The sequence below is a fragment of the Mytilus galloprovincialis genome, chromosome 3, assembly GCF_965363235.1.
Source record: "Mytilus galloprovincialis chromosome 3, xbMytGall1.hap1.1, whole genome shotgun sequence".
In the NCBI taxonomy this organism is placed as follows: Eukaryota; Metazoa; Mollusca; class Bivalvia; order Mytilida; family Mytilidae; genus Mytilus; species Mytilus galloprovincialis.
In genome coordinates this window covers 109,318,974-109,338,976 of record NC_134840.1, presented here as the reverse complement: position 1 = coordinate 109,338,976, position 20,003 = coordinate 109,318,974, and positions in this window count along the sequence as shown.

The following is a 20,003-nucleotide window of genomic DNA, read 5'->3' as shown; positions in this document are numbered from 1 at the left end:
CTAAAGTAAAATAGAAACATGGGTCTTTTTGTTATAAATTTTTATTTGAAATTCCAACATGAGGCATTTGCCTCAATGTTGTTCTGGCCATGTTAGTGTGTTTTTGTTGTTGGTGCATACATGTACCCGGCCACGTACACTGGGTGTTTTTGTTTGATGCATTTCTATTTGAATGTATCCATCTGAAGAGTTAAACCCTTTTCAACTGATTTTTATAGTTCGTTCTTATGTTGTACTGTTACACGACTATCACAAAATAGGGAGTCTATACGAAAATTATTTCCAGTACCATTCACTCTCCAATTTGACCGGTAAGTAGAATAATTAGAGAATTTGGCTCGTTTATCATGTCTCTGTAGTTGGTTTCAGAAATAATTGAACATAGTTTACTATGTAACGTTATATCGGTCTATGTTTAACTGGTAAAATAATTGACAGGTAATTGTTCTCAAGTGAAATCTTATACTTATTTTTGTGTCTTTGAAAAGGGGGTCTTGAATTTATTTCCCTTTATTGGTCATGAAAAAACACACAGATTAATTCCTGTTTCTTCCATCCAATCCCTACCCAATTGAAAGAAAATGACCACTCTCTAAGAAAAAAACGAATATACTTCGATTGCTGTTCGAAAAAAAAAAACAAGTTAGAGTTACCTCGCTTTTAACTGATAACAGGAAGAGAAGAAAGGGGGGTGTTTAACGACCTTGACTACCCATACATGACTCCTATAAATAGAAAAGTGAAGTATCGGATGTGTTCAAACAAGACAAAGTTCACAGATGAAGTTGGACGAAACGCAGTTCAATCCCTTTAAATACTTAAAACTATGGTAAAAAATTCCTTGCACATTCACACTGTGAAAGTCTTTGCGATTGACAAAGCTTAGCTCATCATCTGCGGGGGCTTGAATTCGTGTGATCCATCGACAAAGCCAATGACATTGGGGAAGCCTGCTTTTTCATAGAAACCATTTTTATTTGCACCTAACTTATCCGGTGTACAAGGCCATTTGATTAACTAGTCCCTCTTTGCAATTAATGCATCAGTAAATTTGGTTAACACCCTCGACATAGTAGCTTTGTCATGGCCCATAGTGTCACCTATAACGTGAAGATGTGCACCACTGGCAAAAATACAAAAAGAAATCATCACCTGCTCCTCAACAGTCAGTGCCCAGCTAACAATGTAACGTCATAATTACGTCGTGACAATGTCATGTTTTCGTCGCATTGACGTCAGATTATTACGTTGTATTTACGTAAAAGTGCATGGTTTTCTAGACGTTGTCACAACGTCGTACATCAACGTCGTGGTGACGTAAAATTACGTTTCTACAACGATATTCCTGACATTACAACAACGTTTATATCACGTTATGTCGACGTTGTCACAACGTCATACATCAACGTTGTGGTGACGTAAAATAACGTTTCTACGTTATTCCTCACATTACAACAACGTTTATATCACGTTATCACAACATCATACATTAACATCGGAGTGACGTAAAATTACGTTTCTACAACGTTATTCCTGACATTACAACAACGTTAATATCACATTATGTCGACGTAATATACTTATACTTTTATATTATGCTATATAATTGGCCCAAAAATGATACATAGTATCAACTGTGTTTGAGACCATGAGGTCACTGGTGACCTCTAGATGATACATGTTTGTGTTATTCTCTGAAGGAATTCGTATATTCGGCATCATCATCTTTTTTTGTAGCTTCAATCGAATTACTGTTTCAGTAATTGTGATATAAATGTTTAACAGAAAGGAATCCTAGAGCCATCCATAGCTGAGTTGCTGCCTATTGGTATGCAGTTCTTGATAGTTAGTGCTTGTAAAAATAATATGTATTTATCATATATGTTACTCTATAAGGGAAATGTTGCCCCTGTCTCTTTTAACCCGTCTTTAATTGCTGCCTATATGACATGGGATTTTCCCATTGTTGAGGGCCGTTCAGTGACCTCTATAGTTAATTATTTCTATGCCGTCTGGTTTCTTGTGGATAGTCTCATTGGCAATCATACCACATCTTCTTTTTTATATTCAATTAATTTCATCTTAGTATACATTTCTCATTTAGCATGTTAACGTTCTGAATATAATATCTGGTTTGCTAAATACCCACCCATGAAAGTTTTATGAAAAGTAAATAATGCCTGTATATCAAAAAGTGAAGAATTGATTGTTAACTTTGTTTATTTTAAATGATCCATCATGTTGTCCTGGGTCCCTGGTAGTAGTATTTCCTGATCTGCTACCCTCTTAGCAATTGGTTCCTGCAATGACAACACAAAAACTTAAATTATTATTGTTCTAGGTCTAACATTATTGCAAATACATACTAGTTGTAGCTGTGTGTAAGACGTGGCTTTCCAAATCTCCTCGAAAAACACATAATTATATATTCAGTTGAATTCAATGTTACCCTTTCTTGTCCCAAAAGAATATCATGATCTTCACAATGCTAGTTACAAATACATATCTATAATAACAATTTCGTACTGAGTTCAAAAAAAAAAGAACCAACAGAATACAAACAATAATAATTTTGGGAAATAATCCAAGATAGGTTGCACTATACGGGGGAAATAAGGGCATTCTTACCTTATAGCGTGTTCCTCCTGGTTTTGAGGGTGCATGCTTTAGGGTTTCCCCGTGCAATTCTTATATGTCTGCTGTCCTTGATGACGGGTAGTTCTTTATGTAAGACTCTACAAAATTTGACATTGATAAAATTTGCATAGTGATATTTAATATAATTTAAAAATAAGCCTTATCAATTATAGTAGAAAAAACATATTCATTGGTAGTATTATTAGTTATATAGTGTGCTAGTAACCTAATACGGTATATATGGGGTCAGTAAATTCCATATGGGGTGATAGCGAAGCTCGAATCCCTATATGGAATTTACTGACCCCATATATACCGTATTAGGTCACTAGCACACTATCGTAACAAATTTATCTGTCGACTATCTTAAAGTGTGAAATTTAAACCTATCAAAATGAGCAAGTCTTCAATACTGTTAGCATTAAGAAACTTATTCCATTGATCTTACAAAAACAGATACCAACAATAACAATTTGTTTGGTTTAGATGTGTTTTATGAATTTATTTCAATCTGAATCATCAATTTCTTCGTCTGTTGAAACCTTGACGTTTTTTCTCAGTACTGTTTGTTTTTATAAAGGGACGTAACACCACTACTTACCGTGTTTGAAATAAGCCCCGCCTCCCTACTACCTTATATGGAACATAAAGGGACGGAATAAGGTTACACCTCTATCCGTGTATGAGATAAGTCCCCTCCCCAATGAACAGTTTCGGACCTTTTTATAGCCGACTATGGAATTTTGGCTTTAGTCATTGTTGAAGGCAGTATGTTAGCCTATGGCTGCTAATTTATATACAGAACAAGAAACATTATTCATAATAACATTCATTCAATACCAATATTAATACACTGACACCAAGGGACATGTGTTGCACATTGCAGTTTAAAATGAAATACTAGAAGACAGAATACAATACCTCTGAGTGAAGAACATGAAATCTCCTTTTCCAGACTCCAAATGTTCTCTCGATAAGAGATCTTGTTTAGACATGACTACCATTAAATCTTTCTTGGTGTGAATCCTGTGGGTTGTTGTAAGGAGTCAATAAAAATGGACGACACATGTAACCACTGTCACCAAGCAGAACACCATCTACAAGGCCTTTGTGGTTCTTCTCAAGGCGTTTGCAGATTGTTGAAGTCTTAAAAATATGAGAATCGTGAACTGATCCAGGCCAATCTGCAGTGATCTGAGTAAACTTTTCTACAAAACGGAAATAATTATCATTATTATTATCGTCCATTGAAAACATACACTACTAACTGTCCCTTCATTTTATTGGCCTTTTCAGTATACGGTTGTTCAATGCAGTCGGTAGCTGGAATAGGGAACATGTGCACAGTGCGACATCAATAGACAATGTTTATTTTCACATAGACATTAACATTGAACGTTTTCCAGGGTAATGTAATAAATATGTTGATTGTGATAGTGCAATCAACAGTTATTTCGTTGAAACTATTCCATGTAACGTCGAACAAAACTTCATATTCCATTCTAAGCAGATGCTTCTAAGTATCATATTCATTCCCCTCTGAAAGTCGGGACTGCCTTGAGTGACGTTCATGTTTTAAATTTTTTTTATTACTGTTTTGTTTGTAAAGTAATTTTGTTTTTAAAAAAAATTTCAGATCTAAAAACAGAAATTCTTAAATAACACATTTATATCAGTCAATTTTTAAGGTTTTAGGAAACAAATATTTAAGGTTTCATCCAGTTTGTAGTCTTAATTATGACCGTCTGACGTATATACCAAATTTCAATCCTGGTATATATGCTGAGTTTATTTATCCGATTAAATGTAAGGAAATCCAATAATTTTAACCAAAACATAAATGGTATCATACTGCTGCTTCTTATGCAATAAATGACCATTTCTCCAAACATTGTAAATAAAGGCATACTTATTAACTATGTTTATACCTGAAGGGTTTGTGTTTGTGGTATTTGATCCTGATGTGACTGGAGTTGACCTGGATAACTCACGAGATGTATTGGCCTCCTCCAGGTCTTGTTCAACTGATATTTCTGGTGTTGCTGCTATAAAAGAATAAATATTTTTTTTGTAATTCTTATGTCATTTGCATATTAGGATATACTTTGATATGATTAGTCGAGTAGTTGATCTTGACGTTGGTTATTTTTCGATAGATGACGTTGACGGAACTTCTTTTTTAACCAGTGTAAACAAGATGGTGGCAATAATAACACTGATGTTAACCATATTTATTTTCACTGCACGATAACAGTTAAATAATATAATACACAAACACATTCGTTTGAGTGACAATAAGAGTTTTGCAGTTTACTTTTTATCAGATATCAAATATCATTAGATACATATTTTTGCATAACCCAACAAATATATTCATGCGCCAGGCCTATTCAATGATATAATTGTACAATCTACGTGTAATAGTGTAGAAAAATATATTCCCTATCTCAAATTTTACGGAAATATAAGGATTAAACGCCTTTTTAAAGGAATTTATTGGTGTATAAACTGGACCAAGTCACTCACAAACATATCATAAAAGTCCTGTGATATGATATCTTCTATATACCTATCGAGTTCCTGCGTTGAACTTTTGGGTTTTATAATTGGCATTGGTTAGATTGTCAGCTACAGAGAGAAAATGTTTGTTTCAAAAACAGATTTTGTTTAGAATTTATTCTCTAAATACAGAAATTCGCAAGTTGATTTATAACAGGGGAGTAATCATGTCAGACCTTTTTATCTACTGATAATTCATGATCTTTATTGTCTCCCTTTGTTGCTGTGAATCTGCCAATGTCAAAATTGTTTTGATGATTGTTTTGTTCTTTGTCATAATATGTTTCTAGTCATTGTAATAATTGTATGAAATCCATACCCACAAGGGTCCATTTAATTGGTTGAATAAACTTTACTTTATATATAAGAATTTGCCAATTCGTTCCACATGAATTCTCTGTTTATCATTTTTTTTTAGTTTTTGTAATATCTGTAGTCCTTGAGCACATTTTTTGGTGAAAGGAGGAATGTTCAGAGTTGCTTTCCTTTCCAGTAATAAATCGTGAATCAGGAACCCTCTACCTGCCATAACTCCATCTCCTGCTTTGATGTTATCAAGAAATCCGGAATGCTATGTTATGTACCTGTCCGATACATTACCACACCACAAATTCGAAATTAAATTAAATGCTCCTGTAGAAGTAATAGACACACGCATTTTGTATGTAGTATGCTGCTTGTATGTGCTGAATGTACGGGCTTCAGCTGATGGTGTTGTCGGTTTCTGAATTAATATCTCGGTACAGTCAACTATACATGTTGTTTAGGGAAAATTGTTCTAAAAGATTTTGGAAGATGTTTTCTGACCTTTTTTTTGAATTTGGCCACTTTAATAAAGGAGCAAAAACAGTATTCATAAAATTGATCCAGGTTGAAAACAATTGTGAAACTCTTGATTCTGAAATTCCAAAAATATCTCCAAAAAGAAATGAAGGTAAAGCCAAACTGATTTTTAAAAGTGTAATTCTAATGCAATTATTTTGTATCAATGGTTCTGATTGGATGACAGTTAGCGTAAAATTCTCTGTCTCCTTGTCTGTAACTAAGGAAGCCGACATTTTGAATTGCTAAATGTATTGACATATAATTTCTACAATAGTAAGCCAAAGAACTCACATGTTGCACCTACAAATCTTCTTTTTAATTAATTTTATTACATTTTGAAGCGGCACAGAAGCCAAAAAAGGCCCGATGTTTATGTTTGACGCTGGAAGCATACCCATGACGTCACCTAGTGTAGGGACCAAGGAAGATAACATCTTTTCGTGGAATTTTCTTCAATGAAGATTTTACACTGAAATAATGATTGAAATTTAATTATGAATTTGTTTTGCAATAGAGATAATTGTATTGTATTTAAAGCTTTGCGGACGTCCATCGGTAGTTTTACTGTCGCAAATACCCGTTTATCTCTCTCCGCTACGTTTCGCCAGGTAAACTAAATTTGCGACAGTAAAACTACCGATGGACGTCCTTGAAGCTTCAAATACAATACAGTTTTCTTGAAGGACCAGGTTTGTTTGTTCAGCTGTCTAACTGGTATTTTGAATCATGATGTGTTCCTTCCCTCCAGTTCTTCAATGATGGGGATGTCTTGTCAAGTATCTGAAAAGAAAAAAATATTTATCAGTCTATGGCTTGACTACAGATTCTAAATCCTAATAATAAGATGAAAGAGTCATAAAAGTCCATTAAAATACATTGAAAAAGGTCAGAGTTGATCTTACATATATGATGTGTTACGTACACTTTGTCTTTATGTGTTGAACCTGTTAAAAAATAAACCAGGATAATGAATTTTGCTAACACAGGCTCATATGGAATTTATAGCTTTAAAGTATCAATATAGAATGATATGTAGGTAGAGGTCTATGATACAGCAACACAGTGACAAAATAAACTAATAAACATTTACAGGACAACAATGTATTGTCCTCAGTTATATTTTTTTTTGTTATTACATGCATATACCATATGGTCTTCATAATTTTGAATCATTTAAAGCATATTTACAAAAAGATTCAAAAGATTTGCCAAGAATCATGTTGAAAAGAGATTATTTTCAAATGCTCATGGATTTTTTTTTATATTCATGATCAGTTGAATGATTCGGTTTGAGCTACAAACAGTATAAAGATTCTCACTAAAGTGTATTTGAGTCTTGGAAATGTGAAAATCTTTCAAATCTGTTTACTGCAAAGATGATGAGAACCCTGAATGTATATGCTTTAATGCAAATTTTTACATTCTGTATTTACCAAATATTCCAAGAAAAGCTATTACTGAAAGAATGCCAAGGTATGATGACACATTCTTGTCTGTTAAAGTAATTTTGTCTACAAATTCAGCAGTCAAACAAAGTTTTTTCTTCTGTCTTGACTAAATTATCTTAGTCAAACTTCATCTGCTTTAAATTAGCCTCTAATTCAAATATATTATTCATCGACAAAAGTGTTTGGGTCTCTCTGTCACAAAATGTTGGGTGATAAGGAATTGGATTTATGTACTCGTGATGTAAAGGCATCTCTGAAAAATATTGTATACTAAATTAAGTCTTAAATTTTTAAGGTTAATCCAAAGAACAATAATCTATTTTCTAGTAACAAAATTAGACAGCATGAAGAAAATAAACTCATCATAGATACCAGGTCTAAATTAAGTATAAACGCCAAACGCGCGTTTCGCCTACAAAAGACTCATCAGTGGCGCTCGAATCCAAAAAAAGTTAAAAAGGCCAAACAAATTACGAAGTTGAAGAGCACTGAGAACCAAAATTCCAAAAAGTTTTGCCAAATACAGCTAAGGTAATCTATGCCAGAGGTAGAAAAGCCTTAGTTTTTCCAAAAAAGTCAAAAATTGTAAACAGTAAATTTATAAATATAACCATATCAATGCCAATTCATGTCAGCACAAAAAGTGCTGACTACTGGGCTTGTGATACCCTCGGGGAAATAAATCTCCACCAGCAGTGGCATAAACATACGTTTTGTATGCATTTAGCCATAATTTTGAGTACACTTTAATAGCTTAAATCATGTAAATAAGATACTTAATGAACATTGTTTCACTGCTAGTTGGATTCTTGGTGGTTTCTACAGTCACTTCACTATGATTTGAAAATGGCAAAAATATAGTATGACAGTTACCTTCTTCATCAACGTGCAATACGCAATATATATCAATATAAAACTGATCAATTATATCAAACCTATCTACAAAAATGAACAATTTTCCAAAGAAAGAAAAAAATTATACATAAAAAGGCATATTTAAATATAATACGGAATTAATTACTATATATATATATATATATATATATATATATATATATATGCGGGAATTTCTCGCTACATTGAAGACCTGTTGGTGACCCTCTGCTGTTGTTTTTTATTTTGTCGGGTTGTTGTCTCTTTGACACATTCCCCATTTCCATTCTCAATTATATATATATATATATAACTCGTCTAAACATCAACCCAACAATGTTAGATCTGTGAAAGCAAATTTTTTGTTCTTCCCTCGCCGGGATTCGAACCTATGCTATATATATATTTATATAAACGAGTCTAAATTGAAAACTACGTTCAAACCTATGATTGCGTTGGATAAAAACCGCAATAACAGCACAACAACATTTTCCAAAAGACCAAAAAGGTGAAAAAGTATTTAAACAAAACGCATTTGACTAACAGGTCGAACAACTGATGTTCTTTAACCCTGGTGACTGCTATTGGCGATTGCCAAATAAAATTGATCACAAGATGTAACAAAATGGATCTTAATATAAATTTAATACTAAACAGAAATAAAAGTTTAACTTGTGGCCACGATGTTATGCCACAAACATACGGTGTCAATATTTTTAAGTACACCAGATCCGGATTTCGACAATAAATGTCTCTTCAGTGATGTTAGGGATCGAAACGATATTTGGAAGGCCATATAACAAGTACCCTCATTTTTAGATAAAGTCTTGAATTTTAAGAGTCAATTTTTATATATATATATATATATATATATATTATTCATAAATCTATGTGTTATTGTTGAAAAAAATCAAACTATAATTTTATGTCTTTAAACTTCAACTAAAGAAATTTAAATATAAAAAGGACAATGTATTGCGAATAACTTTATTGTATTTAATATTTCCCAATATAATTCCCAATAGGACTTGTAACTAATAACAAAGACAAGTAGAAGATTTGGTTTGTATTTTTACACTGCTTTCAACAATAATTTAGAAAATATGGTGTGATAGCTTACGAGATTGAAATACATAGATTAAAGAAGTTGAATGAACCAAAAACAAAATTAAATAGAAAGTTATAATAGTCAAATTATAGGCCCCAAAAAGATAAGAACAATTATATTTCTACCTGGAGTCTTATTTTCAAACTGTTGAAAGAAAAGAAAAAAATTTTACCAAAAATTTTAAAACCTTAAAAAAAGTAGTTACCAGGTATGATCTTGATGTCTGTGTATTGAAAGTCTCTCTAATATCAGTATCATTGCTGTGTGAATGTGGTGTAACTGTGTTTCAAGATTGACGATTTCCCCCTCTGATCATTGACTTCCTTGTAGTTGTTATAGGTGAAAAACTCTGGGTACGGGTGCAGCACACCTGATTCTCCATCAATACAATGACGAAAACACAGACGGGAGAACTTGCCAGGAACAAAATTCTGTCGCCTTATCAAGTCCGTCCATCTCTTTTTAGCTCATCTGGCCTAAACGGACAAGCAAGCTTTTCTCATCACTTGACGTCCGTCGTCGTTAACTTTTACAAAAATCTTCTCCGCTGAATCTTCTAGTCCAAATTTAACCAAACTTGGCCACAATCATCATTTGGGTATCTAGTTTAAAAAATGTGTGGCGTGACCCGGCCAACAACCTAAGATGGCCGCCACGGCTTAAAATAGAACATAGGGGTAAAATGTAGATTTTGGCTTATAACTCTGAAACCGAAGCATTTAGAGCAAATCTGATAGTGTTAAATAGTTAATCAAGTCTAGATCGAGCTGCCCTGAAATTTGCAGACAAATTGGACAATCGGTTGTTGGGTTACTGTCCCTGAATTGGCAATTTTAAGGAAATTTTGCAGTTTTTGGTTTATATATTGAATATTATTATAGAAATAAACTATAAACAGCAATAATGATCAGCAAAGTAAGATCTACAAATAAGTCAACATGACCAAAATGGTCAGTTGACCCCTTAAGGAATTATTGCCCTTTATAGTAATTTTTCACCAATTTTTCGTGAATTTTTGTTATCTTTTACAAAAATCTTCTCCTCTGAACCTACTGGGTCAAATTTAACCATAACTGGCCACAATCATCATTGGGGTATCTGGTTTAAAAAAATGTGTGGCGTGACCAGGACAATCAACCAAGATGGCTACCATGCCTAAAAATAGAACGTACGGGGTAAAATGTAGATTTTGGCTTATAACTCTGAAACCGAAGCATTTAGATACATATCTCCCAATTGATACGATATTCCCGTGCTTGCATTTTGTATCATGATTTTCTTGATAGGGGTTGCTGCTCACAAGGAAGCTATTAAACCAAGAGCTCCAAATGGTGAAGTTGAAATCATCCCTTCGTAAATTTTACGGACGCCATCACGAGTTGGTTGACCGTTATGGAATAACCGTTTCACAAATGATATCGGATATGTTCCTTACGTCGTAACTACAATTCCCTTCCCTGTCATGAATGTGACCTACCGAATTAGACTATTTACCGGATTAAAATTTTGTAATCACATAAGATACACGACGGGTGCCACATGTGGAGCAGGATCTGCTTATCCTTCAAGAGCACCTGAGATCACCCCTAGTTTTTGGTGGGGTTCGTGTTGTTTGTTTTTTAGTTTTCTATGTTGTGTCATGTTTACTATTGTTTTTCTGTTTGTCTTTTTCATTTTTAGCCATGGCGTTGTCAGTTTGTTTTAGATTTATGAGTTTGACTGTCCCTCTGGTATCTTTCGTCCCTCTTTTAGAGCAAATATGTCGAGGGTTAAATTGTTTATCAAGTTAAGATCTATCTGACCTGAAATTTTCAGACGAATCGGACAACTGGTTGATGGGTGGCTGCCCCTGAATTGGTAATTTTTAAGGAAATTTTGCCGTTTTTGGTTATTATCTTGAATATTATTGTAGATAGAGATAAACTGTAAACAGCAATAATGTTCAGCAAAGTAAGATCTACAAATAAACCAACATGACAAAAATGGTCAGTTTACCTCTTAAGGAGTTACAGCCCTTTACAGTCAATTTTTAACAATTTTCATAAATTTTGTAAATTTTTAACAAAATATTTTCCTCTGAAACTAATGCCTATATGGGCCAAGTTCATTAAAGATGAAGATAATTGTAAGTTGCAAGAATGCAAGTAAGATCTACAAACACATCACCATCACTAAAACATAATTTTGTCATTAATCCATCTGTGTCTTGTGTTGAAAGTGCACATAGACCAAGGTGAGCGACACAGGCTCTTAATGCAGGGTTCACACATTGCCGATTTATTGCTCCCGTTTGAGATCAGACAGCGATACGACACAAAATGTGAAAAAGTCGGATTAGTATCTTCAATTATCTGAAATGTCCTATTATTATCTGAACGCAGTCGTTTTAGCTCGTAACAGATTCCTACTGGTCGGGAAGGGTCCGAATAGTTCGGCAAGGCACCCCGACAGTTGGGTGCGTCCCGTAACATTCGGGGAAACTCGGCCGATTTTGTCTAGTCGGATTACAATCGTGCCTATGTCTTGACAGATTCTGCTGTATCGGATCGAATTCCTAACAATGTTCTGTCACTTCTGTGTATTCGGGACGGTGTCCTGTGGAACGGGAATGATCTGGAGAAATTTTTCATTGCCGTTTTCCTGCCGATTGAGTCCAGATTGCATCCAGATCTTGACGATTGCGAACCGTTTTTGCCGAAACCGTTCCGAAACAGTCCCGTTATTAATTCTAAATTCGTCAATGATACCCACGTCAGAGTCCCGACTATTACAGAATACAATACGACTGAGACCAGACAAAGCCGTTTGCAATACGATAGAGCAGACCGTGATAGGATTACAGATCCGACAGTACCTGATCATCCCGAATATGCCGACAGTTTTCGAACGGATAACTTTCTTCAGCGTCGGTTCACTGTCTTGTCACTATCTGATCTCTGTCGGATTACATTCGGTAGAATCGGGACGCAGTCGTGACAGACTCGGTCGAATTTTACCTGGCGAAAGATACAAATCGGATTAGAAGCGGATTTAGAACGGAATTATCGGGATAAAATCGCTTGGAAACGGTTGAATATCGACGCTTCCTGGGAATTATTTGATTGTCGTGATTAAATTATTTTTTTAACAAATTTTAATTAAAGTTTGAATTTCCATCCACGATTCATAGGATCTTGATCAGACTTTTAATAAATTTTAATCGGGAATGGTCCTGTCAAGGACTGCAGTAAAAATCGTGAATGTGTGACCCCAGCCTAAGAGCCTCTAGTTTTGGTTTGCAGGTTAAGGAAACGGGAAGAAACGTATGCCTGCCATAAATCCGCATCTTCCTCGTTTCCTGTCGTCGGCATTGCAGCTCTCCGCTGCACAGAAAGACAAATTTCACGGGTTTTCAATGTAAATAATACAAACCAGAAATAAACATGCCGCCTAGTTCATTGATATCACGTGACTCAGGTACAAAATAATCAAAGAAACATTGACGGAATGGATTCACTCGAAAGTTGTCTATTGTGAAAACTTAAAAAAAAATGCAAAGGGTTGACATTAGATTGTGCACTGTATAACATTTCAAATGTTTTTGTGAAAGTCTTCGAAGAGGCGCTCTGTCTGCAACTTATTGTGAAAAACCTACTGCAGTTCCTTATTTTAACGAAGTTGATATGATTCAAGCTGAACATGACTGACATTATTGACTTTGAGCTTTAATTACATTTACAAATTGATAATTAATGTCAAAATATACAACTCTTCACATGGAATTATTTCCATTCATATAAATAACTTTCTACCAAAAATAAAGCCCAAAGAACTTTTTATATCATTTATATTAACAATAACAACATACACATATGTTGGCGTATAAATAGACAACGTCAGAGTGTGAAGATGAATGAACTATCATGGACACCACATCATTGGAATGTTACGAGACAGGTAAACTTTTTTCCAAATACAAGTTTACTGTGGATTATTGAATTGAAATGTGCAATTATGGAAACTGAGTTAGAAATAAACTAAGACGACATCAAGTTGTTTTACAATAAGGTGGTACTCATTGTGCATGTTGTGTTAACGTTAGGAGTGTCACGAGCCGCCAAAACTGAGCTCACACTAGCAGGTTTGTTTTGTACAGCCATCGTCATTTGCATCGCAGTCTGTGGCGGTACGCGTCTTGTGGATAGAGTTGAAAGTGTATCACTCAATGATTTTTTTTGGAGGATAGAACAGTCCCGAATGTAGATTCGTACAGACGCCTCATTCCGGTGACTGCTCATATACATAATAAGCCGGATTTCGAAGCCAGCGTCACTCATTGCTTGGATCGCTGTTGCCCGGAGACAATAAGTTGTGTACATTACACTACAAGAGGCATTTTCGACACATCTTGTGAATTGGTACGATTTGACCGATTTGTTAGTGTACCAAAGTTGTAAAATATTCGGAATTTTGACTGCATTTTTTTTAAATGTGATTGAAAAGTGAAGTTGCATCTGGATCAGTTTTCAATATCAGCAATTTCAATGAAACAATTGGGCAGCGATCGTCTTCATATGAAAACATTCGTTTGTCATTGATAGTCTAATCCGCCATGCCAATTTTTCTGTTTCATTTCGTGTGACAAAAAATTATCCAAACATTGTTTAATTCCTTAGTTTCAATAGTTGCGAAATCCAATACTTGATCAAGGCCTTCCATAGACCATTCTTAAAAATAACAAAATAAGAAATTCAATTTCATTTTCAAAAATAGGAAAGAGGAAATGTTTTTGAGAGGTCCAAGGTTCAAATCCTGGTCTGAATTTACATTGTTTTATTTTGAGTGTATAGAACAGTTGTGTTTGTACATTGTATGCCACTAATTTAACTGAGTATTACAAAATCATAAACAGGGTTTCTAAAAGGCTTTGACTTTGACTTCCTACTTTATGTTTTGTTTGGTTGATTTAGCCTGTCGATTGTCTTGCAGGTCTTTCAAATCTTCTGGTGTAACAGTTTCAAATCGTTTTTGTGGGTTTTTTGTTTTGCCAACGGAATTCGCGATAGGGCGTGTTGTTGTGGTGCCAATCCAGGATTTTCGAGAGGAATATGAAGCTCAGTATTTTGCAAGTCATCTTTTAACAACCATCCCAATAAATCTTCTTCACTGTACCAGTCCATTTCAATCCGCTTTTCGCCCCCACCGATATCGAAGTCCGGCACCTCTTCCATCTTTACCTTACTAGTATTGAGCAGACGGCAGGAGTCATAGTTTGGGGGTAAGATGGGTAGGATAACACAATTAAAACATTAACCACAACAGTTTATGGCTATACCTTTTGGACCTTTTGGATTATAGCTCTTCATTTTTTATATAATCTTTCGATTTCAAATACTTGCCACGAGCATCACTGAAGAGACATGTACTGTCGAAATGCGCATCTGGTGCAGGAAAATTGGTACTGTCAATGTTATTATTAAACAAGTCTTAAGGCCGTTAGTTTTCTCTGGCGCAGTCAGTTCTAATTTTGGAATTTCTGTAATGGCGTACTCGCAACCACTCGCTTCTATAACAGACGTGTATTGAAAAACCTTGACTTGTATGTTCCGAATGTAAGATTATTTTTATCGACCAATGTATATATTTAATGTTTGTATTAAGCTATGGGTAATCCCATAGCAAAATGTTGAACCACTCGTTAGGTAAACGTTATTGCATGCATTGACTGCTCCTAAAACATACGCGACCAAAAATTCTTCTTTTAAATAGAACTATTATTCATTTAACAAGTTCCAAGTTAAATTTTCAAATATTTTCATTTAATTATACCGTGTTTTTATTTCTTTAGTAGCACCCAAAATCAGGTCAGGAAAGAACTTTAAAAAGACAATTTCATAAAAAAGACAATGAAGTTAAAGTTCTACAAAGTAAGCTTGCACGATCAAGAGAACAGAAAAAAACAATATTACAGACTTTATTTACAAGTTAATAGATCACATATTCAGCTAAAACAAAGGATACCGTCAGGTGAAATAAAACTTACCAATTTACAGAAACAAACAGAACAAGATTATGCAAATTTGAATGACATTAATTGTAAATTTCATGAAAGTGAACAAAGTTTGCACAAATTTGAATGACATTAATTGTAAATTTCAAGAAAGTGAACAAAGTTTGCACAATGTGCAAGATCTTTTCAACGACAATTTTGAAATTGACCTATTTGACAAATCATCAAACAAATACACTACAGCTTGGGTGGATTTTGCTTTGTTCATCGGCCCACCATGGGAATGGGCACCAGGTGGGCAAAATTTCTACCTTGTCCACTCTGCCCACCTGTAGGAGTGGGCATTCAATTTCTTTTGTATCATCTAAAGACTTGCAAGTACAATCACTTGAAAAAAGCAGATAAGCATTTTTAATCAATCATTTTACAAAAAAGAGATTATAGCTAGAGTGGACACGGGTGCACTTCCCACGGTGGGCAGGTGGAAAAAGCAAAATCCACACAGGCTGTTGTGTACACTACAAAAACTGTCAGGTGTGTCATGAATCTTACCGACTTAAAAGTGTCATCTGAAAAAGTTGGTAAAGTTCAAAATTGTATGGTTAAATTCCAAATGCAGTTCCTTCTGCAACAGCTGTTAACAGAATTGTAGACAGTAAGTTAGCATTATCACACTAACAACTAGATAAAGTACCAGAAGGAAAGGAAGAAAATACAAATTGTAGACAGTAAGTTAGCATTATCACACTAACAACTAGATAAAGTACCAGAAGGAAAGGAAGAAAATACAATATACACAGACGAGACTAGAAAGTATGGTCAATGTATACAGACATACTAGTATATATTAACGGACGATACAGAGACATCTTACATTTTAGGATTACGGGAAATTTTTAATAAAAGTGGGCAATGTACTTTAGAAACATTTAAAGAAATATTCAAGAATATAAACGAACGTTGTCTTCAATCAGAGAGAAACAGAAATATGCATGCTGGGTATCAAATATTGGCCAGTATTAGGGATACAATGTCTGGCCGGGCATCGACAGAAAAGAATTTTAATAAATTGTTAGAACAATTTAGAACTGATATTTTACCTGAGGTTATTGATAACTGGAATCAATTTGATGAAAATCAAGACTTTATGCTCAAGGATGAATCTTTTTTGTTGTGGCCTCCACTTGTTGGACTTGCAGACTCCAAGGAGCCTAATTTATAAGTGTCCTGTTTTGTTTCAGGATTGAGGATACGTTTTAATTTATCTATATCATTTAAATTATTATATTTATTTTCATTTAAAAACTCTTTTCTTAATTATTAATTTATTTTACATTTAAAAAAGAAATGAAACTCATCATCTAGTACATCACAATGTGTATATAGTCTTAAATCTCCGGGAATTTTTCTGTATCTACCAGTTTCTATTAAATAAACAGTGGTCACTTATTCGAAATTCACAAATTAGTTGTCTATGTTCAAAGTTTTGAGAAAGTAGGTATGGTTCAAAGTTATAGTTTTTTTTATTTTTTTTTAAAAAGTTGGAGTTTACTTTTCTCTTGTAAATTTAATATTTTATCATTATATACATTTTCATAGGAGTTTTCTAAATTTTGGTTGTAGTTCAGCCTATTATTTTTATCCTTATTTTGGTTAACAATTTCTAAATCATTTCGACTTCTGTTTAATGTAAATGAATATTTAGCTAAATAAGAATGTTATCGTTTGCAAAATAATTACTAAAACTTGTATTCATGGATCTCTAATAGTGATTTTGAGTCATATCCGACGAATTATTTTTCATTCAGCTATATTTATTTTTTTTTTAAATGGATTACCCATGCTCTTTAATTGTCATTAAAGTGTTTAATGACTTACAGATGTCCTATAACTGGTGACAATTTTTATTGTTGAGTGGAGAACCCTCCCTCATGTGGCATACTTTCATGGTACAACAATAGCAATTTTTAAAAGCACTACACTTGTTTGTACAATGTCTTCATACTTGCTTTAGTCTTTATAAGCACCCATGATGATACATGTGTACTATTTGTACTCACTGATCACCTTGTGTTGAGTTACATCAACCGTTTTCTCAAAATGATGATACAATGAGCTAATTTAAAAGTCCATAAAGCGTACATTTCAAATATCAAATTCCTGTTCTCCAAAAATGAGTTAGATGGGGTTATTAAAAACTGCACTTAATATCAAACTTTCTAGAATATGGCGTTGTCGCTACGAAATGATCGGTAATCAAGTCTACATTACAAATATCATACTTCGGATCTCAACAAATATAGTGGACGGGGTCATTAAGTGTAAAAAGTGAAATTTTTCAGAAGGTATGCTTGTCGTAAAGAGTACATTACAAAAACATTACTTGACAGGAAAAACCTTTCAACTGTTTTACAACTGTTCTGACGATGGTCTGTCAGTTAGGTCCAACCCACATTCTCCAACTGCAACTACTTTTTGTTAGTCCAACAATACAACCAAGTCCTGCAGCCATATCTGAAGAGTTCTTGGGCTTTCATGGTTGACTATTCTTTGATGTAATTCAAATGTATTTCTTATCCTTTTATCTTCTCTTTTCTTGTTCAGAACTACTTGTCTAATTATTTGGGAAGCAGTAGTTTGAGATTCCAAATTGAAGAAAGTCTGTTATCTGGTTGAATTGCGGAAAGTCAGAAGATCCGACTCTCCACCGTAACCTATCCATATGAAACTGTGAATCCACATACTAGAAGTTGATATTACCTGGAAGTCTATATAGTTAAAAACTTTTTTCTGTAGTTATATCAAGGTATCTAGAATCAAAAGCGAGTAGAAAAGGTACTTTACAATGAAGAGGAGAATATAAAGAGACGGCTGGGTATGGTTTCTTGTATGCTGTATCCGGTTCTAAATAAGTAACTTCAATATTTTTTTGGTAGGTGTGCCATTTTTGCCTAAAAAACGTACCCATTTTAATATAACATTCACTGAAATTCAGTACCTATAGTTATATAAATATTTCAGAAAGAATGACCTATACTTATATACAATATTTAAAATATGATCCATGCTTTTACAAGCACTAACTCATCATCACTCATAATTCATAAATATACCAGCTACCCTTAAGTTATTGAAGATCAAATCAAGAAAACAAATTTCCGGGGTTCATTTGGGAACTTATTTGAAAGGTGAATTTTCAAATGAAATGATTTAATTTATTATAATTAATCATTAATAATGTAAGATTCTCAATAGCATATTTATATATATGTATATCATACCTCAAATCAATATACAGTTATCAAACGTAAATGCATTTTAATAAAGGATGTCATTAAAAAGGAGGGTAATTTTTATATAAAATTATGACCCATATTTTTGGCACATCCCCGTATACCCAATAATAGAAAGTTACCTCCCCCCCGGCCACAGATACATCAGAGGCCATCACATATAAGAACATTAGCTGTTAATGCTAATGCTTCTGTAGATCTAATTTGTAGATCAAAGAGGGAGAAGATGTTCCGGATCCAAGAATATATTGATGTTAAAGAAACATTAAATCGTTCCTCAACTCCTGGATCTGTACAACTAGAGACAGAAGAACAACAAAAGGCAGAAAATTGGAATTAAGAGGCAGAAGACCAAAAACAAATTCTATAGTAGAATTATGAGTGCGAGTCCTGCAAGACGTAAATTAATTAAAGATACAACGCAGAATGAGGTTGAGATAGCGATAAAGACTTAAAAGGAGAGATCTTCAAGCACAACAGAATGTGGAATATGAGAGGTGTTTGTTGACAGAAAAAAAAGGAGAGAAAACTCTAGGAAATGACAAGAATAAACATAACTAGTAACAATTAATTTGAGTAATATTGTTTACTGACTTTTTAGAACTAGGAAAATAATTGATTGGTATTTGCTTTACGCCGCCTTTGCGCTAAAAGGCTATATCGCGGCGTGAGCTAAATCACATATTTCAACTTTTGAAATCAGACAAAAGCTTAAGGTCCTTCAATTTACGAAAACTCAAGTCTAAAGCAAAATTGATTATTTACAAATAAAATTCCAGACTAAGATAAGGCGATAAAAATGAAAATCATTTTAAATTTATACAATATTTTACAACATTTTTATATTGTATCATTGAATTTAGATGCATATATCATTAAATATGTATGTAAAAGAATATATGTTGATGTTTCATTTACATTTTAATGAAATAAAGACATAATCACTAAATGTTTAGTTTGTAAATTTTTATTCATGTTTCATCGTCACAATGAAAATATACTTTGGTGCTTCCTAACTGCTTTTCTAGCTTTTCCTTCATCAGGAATGACTCATAACGATACACTGCAAGAAAGTTGTGTAATGCCAAATTGATTGGCGAAGATGGCAATGCCATAAGTTGCCTTTCTGGTTTTTTTTTGCAAACATCAAGTAATGTTTTTGAGGAAATATTAATTATCAATAGATCGTCGTCAACTGTTACAAATGCAGACAGGTACCATGCAAAATGTTGTTAATTTTTTTATCCATGCAAAAGCTTATTGATTTTATA